Consider the following 6,787-nt stretch of genomic DNA (forward strand, 5'->3'; position numbering starts at 1 on the left):
AAAAGAAAAGAAAGGAGGACTGGTCTCAGCTGGATGGCTCTTTCACATTTTTTGTGGTTAAATATTTATTTTAGCTCCCTGTAACACCTTCAGGTGATACATACATGGGCCCTCTGCCCAGAACCCCCATTTCCCGCCACTCAACAATGCTGTTTGTGACATTTGTCCTTGCTGTGGCATGCATCTGTACGACCTTCTACTTTATGTGACTACTCTGCCATTTTCTCCTCTATTCTCCTCTCAACAGATGTTTGGGTTGTTTGGCGTTTTTTGCTCTTGCGGGCGGTGCCACTGGGAACATTCCTGCAGGCAACCCTAGGGGCCACGGTTGAGAGTTTCTCGTTGCTCTCTTCTCTACTGGACAGACTGCTCTCCATCTCTCCAGTCTCAGCCAGAATGCCACTTTCTTAGGGAAGCATGAGGGGCAGCAGAACACGGTGCTTAAGAACACCAGTGTGCCCAGGGTTGGAATCCTGACTCAGCACTTCCTAGCTGTGTGACCTTGGGCCAGTCACTCAACCTCCCTGTGCTTCAGTTTCCTTGGCTGTAAAATGGGGATAATGGTAGCACCTACCTCATTAGGGTTGTTGTGAGGATTCAGTGAGTTACTATATGGTGTACAGAATATGTAAAGCGCTTAGAACATGGCCTCACATGCAGTAAGCATCTCTTATTACTCTCTAAAGTACATTGGTAGTCAGTGACTCGGTGGTCAGCGGCTTCCCTGTGCTTCCCGGCCACCTATACTTCTGTGCATCACCTGTCCTCATTTATCTGTAATGCTTAATTTTTTTAAAGATTTTATTTATTTATTTGAGAGAGAGAGAAAGCACGTGGAGGGGAGGGTCAGAGGGAGAAGCGGACTCCCTGCCAAGCAGGGAGCCCGAGGCGGGACTCGATCCAGGGACTCCAGGATCATGACCTGAGCCAAAGGCAGTCGCTTAACCAACTGAGCCACCCAGGCGCCCTGTAATGCTTAATTATCTGTCTTCTTCACAAGGGCAGGAACCAACGTCTGTCTTGCTTTCCACTCACCCGTCCTCACAACGTCAACCATGCCTCACTCAGGAGATACTCAAGAAATGGTTTTGAGGGTGATCATGAATGAAATATAAAAAAGAAGAAATGTCAAAGGCAAATGCGACCCAGAAAGGGAGAGAAACTCGGGGCCCCTGGGCCATCTGTGCCATCTATATTTGCTCCGTATATATATTTGGCCTTTTCGTTTTATTTGTGTGATGGTTAAACAAAGACAGAGTTGATGAGTTTCGAGTTCCAGGATTATGAGGATCAGGCTTTGTAATCACATCTTTGGCAGGAGGCTTCCGCCCCATCTAGTTTTCAAAATCTAACTAAATATTAAATGCATACAAAAGAATAAATCACATGAGCAAAATATAAAAAACAAATATCCAACTACCTATAGCCCGGCTTAGACATAGGCTACACCCAGGCCACTGAAGCCCCACTACGTACCTCTCCCCGCCCCTCCCCCTCCCAGCCCCCTCCTAAATTCATGTTGATTATTCCCATACTTTTCTTCATAATTTTACCCTAAAAATACCCTTCCCTGAACAACATGCTGGTTTTGCATGCTTTTGAACTTTATCTAAAATACAGTATGTATTCTTTGATCTGCTTTTCTCGCCACTCAGCATGCGGTTTGTGACATTTGTCCTTGCTGGGGCATGCATCTGTACGACCTTCTACTTTATGTGACTACTCTGCCATTTTCTTCTCCATTCTCCTCTCAACAGATGTTTGGGTTGTTTGGCATTTTTTGCTTTTGCGGGTGGTGCCACTGGGAACATTCCTGCAGGCAACTCTAGGGGCCACGGTTGAGAGTTTCTCTGGGGTTGTTTCTGGGTCCTAAGGTTTATACATTTTCACCTTGTCTAGGAAACACTGACTTGTTTTCCCAAGGGGTTCTCAGCTTCCCACCTGGTCCCAAGCCTCAACCCTGCAACGTTCCTCTTTGGCTTCTATCAGACCTATTGGAAAGGGGCTCTGAGGCAGAGCCAGAGAGAAACCTGTCTGTTCCACACTGCCCTGGCTCCCGCTTTGGGCACAAGAGGCGACAACGTGGCCTGGGAGATTTAGACCATCTCCCCTTGTGGCCTGAGTGCGTTCTCTCCAGCTCACACGCACCACTCGGGGCCCCAGACAGGAGAGAACTCTGTTGACCCAAAGCCAAAAGCCCGGTGAAAACCAAACAGATATCTGAAAACAGCATTCTGACCCATTTCTTTTCTTTTCAAGATAATAAAATTTTACTATTTCTTCAACTCAGTGAAAGTTATATTAAAAAACATTAATTTCCTTGTTGGAAATACCTTCCTTTGCACTCATTGTCATTGTTTTTAAATCCCAAAGAGCCTTGATTGTAGTAGGCTTTCAACAAATACTTTTATTATGGGGGCATTTAGTAGGATTAATCAGGGATCTATATGCCAAAGCCAAAAACGGAAATCCTTTTTCCTGTTTTCTCCACTCTCTTCTATGGTTTCATGTTGCCCATATAAAAATAATTTAAAAGAAAGATGGACCAGTGGAAACTGATGAATCCCTAAGGCCTATTGTGACTTTCTCCTGGAAACCCTTACATATTTGGTCACCCTCAGCTCAATAGGGTGTCCTGGCCCAGCTTCTCAGTCTATGAAGGAGCCCTAAGCTTGTTGGTCACTCATACACCCTTTTGAGAAGACCCACTGATGCTTCAAGAAAATGCTACTCTGGCAACTATAAGTGGGGCAGTCTGTAAGCAAAGTCTGTTGCTAAAAGCAGTAAGTTATAGACATAAGCCAGGGCTGTGCATAAACCTAGTTACGCTGGGCCTGGCTGAGGCCCCAGTCACTTTGACGCACGGCTACATTCTCTTCGCCCATCACGTGCAATCTCCAACGCTTGCCCAATTCATCTTTTATAATATTTCTCCTGCCCATTCCATCATCGTGTTTGGGCCTTTTTCATTTCATGACTGAGCCACAGGGACTTGAAGTCATCTCCCTGCTTGAGTTCCTCCTCATTCTAACCCATCACTGCTGGGTTAATCTTTAAGCAGTAAAAATCAAACAGCAGCAACGACAAAAACCCAGACGCAGAACTGTTTTCCCCACCACACCCCTCTTTTCGGCCCCCAAACTCAATGACTTCCACAGAATAAAATCCAGAACCAAGGCACAGCATGCTGAGCTCTCCCCTAGCTCCTCTGACTTCCATAGCCATCTCTGCAGAAACCAGCACCAAATCCCCCCCGCCGCCCCGCACCCGTCATCAGCACAGTTTCAGGGCTCAGGACCCCTGAAGCCAGCCACGGAGTGGGGGTTCCAAGCCCCTGCCCTGGGACATGGGCCTGGCTTCTCAGAGTTATCACCCCCCCACACCACAATACACACACCTCTCCTCTGGCACACTCCCAGTGACCGCTCCTTCAGACACCACCAGGCTGCATTGGCCTCCCCAGCAGTATTGCTTGGCATCCCTACCCGCCCCCCGGCCCAGATGCCCCCAGAAGAGGCCTCAGGGCCCCACCTCCTCCATACCTTCCCTGCCTCCCCTAGCCTCTGACCCTTGACCTCCTCCAGCTTGCTGTCCTGACTCAGGATATATAGCTTATTCCAGACAGACTGTCCACCTGGATTGTAGACCCCCAAAGGACAGGAATCTTGACATTCATGTAGGGCGGTGCCTCCCATACATTCTGTGCCAATATACATTGCATTTTATGACATGATGGTGATAATGATAATGCGAGGGAGAAAATTAAAACTAAAAAAAAAAATAAAAGGATAATTCCCTCTTTATTTCATAGTAGGTCCCCCCACCTCAAAATCTGCTAAAACCGCCCCCCAAAAAAATGCTAGGCCTGACTCCTTTATCCTGTCATATGTAAAATAAGGAAGTAAAATTCTAGAGAATAGCAAACTGAAAAAGCAAACTAATACGTTTCTTTTAATGACTCAAATAGCCTAGGAAAGATAAATAAACAACTTGGACCTGAGACAAAGGGTCGTTGGCCTCTGAGGGAGGCAATCCAGGTGCTTCTGAGAGCCAACCTGGCCTGACAGGAAGGCTTCAGCTGCCCTGCCAAGTCTGATAATAGAGGAAAGCCGATTACCAAAAATAAAAGGTGCTAAATTGATCCTCAGGGGTCATCTCTGAAATACCAATGGGTTAATATTGTGAAAGCCCCTATTTTTTTTTTTTAATGCACATGCACCATCACTTGAGTATGACAAGTGGGGAATTTGTGGTGGTAAGTCTGCAAAGCCGTAAGCAGAGACCCCATCTGATTTAGGACCTGCCGGGCCATGACAGTCACCTCACGGTAGGGTAAACTTCTTGTTTTGAAGGGTAAATAAACTTCCTGTAAAGGGAAAAGAGGAGCACCTGGCTGGCTTAGTCTGCAGAGCAAGTGACTCTGGCTCTCTGGGGTTTGAGCCCCCTATTGGGCCTGGACCCTACTTAGGAAAAAAATAAAAGGGGAAACAAATATTCTGGGAAGGCCTTGTCTTTGACAGGAAGCAGAACCACCTGTCCTAATTCATGGGTTATAGTGCAAATATTTAGGTTTCTTTTAAAAGAGTGAACAAAAAAATCTGTCTTTTTTCTGTGGTCTCTCCATCACTTTATCTGGCTCATCTCTAACAAAACCCTTTCTAAAAATCCACCCTCACCTCAGGACTCTGTGCAGTGGTTTTCTGTTTCCTAATGCCTAGAATATAAGTGTTATCAAGCCTGGCTCTGCCACCCTAGAAATCTGGACCCTTCTAACCTTCCTAAAGTCGCTTCCCCTCCCTATAGCCCGCTTCCTCCCTGCTGGGTGCATGGTGCCCACGCCCCACCCCTACCCCCAGGTTCCCCTGGAGGCCCGGCTCTTCCTCAAAACCTGACATAGATACTGCAGTGTACCGTGAGCTTGGAGCATCCTGTGAACCACACACTTTGGCAATTATAACCCCCTGTTAAATGATTTTTTGTGGGTTGCACTTAGCTCTCTGGCTAAAGGATAAAGTCCTTGAGGGCAAGGACTGGTCTTATTTGCTGCCAGCCTTGGGTGGCTAAAATCTCTTCACTGCTGGGCTAATCAGGACATCTGGCCCTCTTTCTCCTTTGTCCCCTGCTGTCTTCCCCAAGATCTACGCCATCCCCCTCTGAGTCTCAAATCAGAGCAGCATTCAGTTGTCCCCACTTATCTTAATCAGATGAGAATAATGGGAGGGATGACGTATTTGAAGAAGCCTGGGGGGAGCAATTGCAAACAGCCCAGTTTCATTTACGAAGGACTTTCACTGTTATCTCATTTGTAAGTAAGGGAGGCAGCTCTCACCCCCGGTTTACAGATCTGATAAAAACCTTACAGGGTTAAATGCTTTGCGTAAAGGATATGTCAGAACTGGCACTTAGGACCCATCTTTTAAGTCTGACAATATCCTTTTTCCTGCACCAGATTGCCTCACGGTAGCCAGTGGTGATAACAAAGCTAGTTTTATTTATCCAAAATGAAAAATATGTTAATATTTATGCTTAGATGGTGTTCTAAGCATAAATAATGCTAATCATTACTACCCTGATGGGTGCAAAATATTAAAAATGGCTTTGTAGTATCGGTCCTCCTGAATTTGAGATAGATTTTAGGATTAAAGTATTATTAGCCACCTAACGTGTTTGGGTGTATCACAGTGAAATCCGGTTAGCCTTTGGGTCCTCAACAAAGACCCATGCATAGGGTGCCTGGGTGGCTCAGATGGTTAAGCGTCTGCCTTCGGCTCGGGTCATGATCCCAGCGTCCTGGGATCAAGTCCTGCATCGGGCTCCTTGCTCAGCAGGGAGTCTGCTTCTCCCTCTGCTTCTCCCCCTGCTTGTTCTCTCTCTGTCTCTCTCGCAAATGAATAAATAAAATCTTTAAAAAAAAAACCCATGCATATTTTACACAAACTATTCAAAGTGTCTGCTTATTGGTAGCAGTATCATGCCATAGAAAAGAGAGCAGGTTATTTTTAGGCATTCCTGGAATTGTGAAACTCAGAAAGCGTATTTATTTTGAAGACATGTTCGTTTCACGCTTTGTATTCATTTTAAACGCTAGGAATACTCTGTGGAGCAAGTGTATAAGAACTGGCATTTTTATCTCCATTTTAAAGACGAGGAAACCGGGGCATCTGGGTGGCTCAGTCAGTTAAGCGTCTGCCTTCGGCTCAGGTCATGATCCCGGATCCTGGAATCGAGCCCCGCATGGGGTTCCTTGCTCAGCGGGGAGTCTGCTTCTCCCTCTGTCCTCCCCCTGCCTCACGCGCACGCGCATGCTCTCTCTCTCTCAAATAAATAAATAAAACCTTAAAAAAAAAAAAAAAAAGACGAGGAAACCAAGGCCGAGGTGCCTAAATGGCTGTAACCAGGGTCACCCAGCTCATTAGTGGCTGCAGCAGTCAGGGTCCTGGCAGGAAACCGAGGACACACTCTAGCTGGGTAATTTCAGCAGAATTCAGGACTCTTCACAAAAGTGGGGGCAGGGCATTGGGAAGCCACAGGGGACAGCCCAGTGTTTGGGGGAGCCACCCAGCCCTGAGAAGGAGAGAGGAGGACACTGTTCGCAGAAGCTGGAGGGAGACCTGCAGTGGGAGGAGCCGGCCGCAGCCTGCAGAGACCTTGGGAGAAGTCTGGGGGACTAACACCCAACCTGTCTCTCCTGCTGGGACACCCTCATTGGCGGCAGTAAAGCCAGAAGTCAAGGGAGCCTGTCGAAGTCTGCAGAGGCCAGCCTCCTGGGGCATAAGACAGGGCAAAG

Source organism: Zalophus californianus, chromosome 8, assembly GCF_009762305.2.
Source record: "Zalophus californianus isolate mZalCal1 chromosome 8, mZalCal1.pri.v2, whole genome shotgun sequence".
NCBI lineage: Eukaryota > Metazoa > Chordata > Mammalia > Carnivora > Otariidae > Zalophus > Zalophus californianus.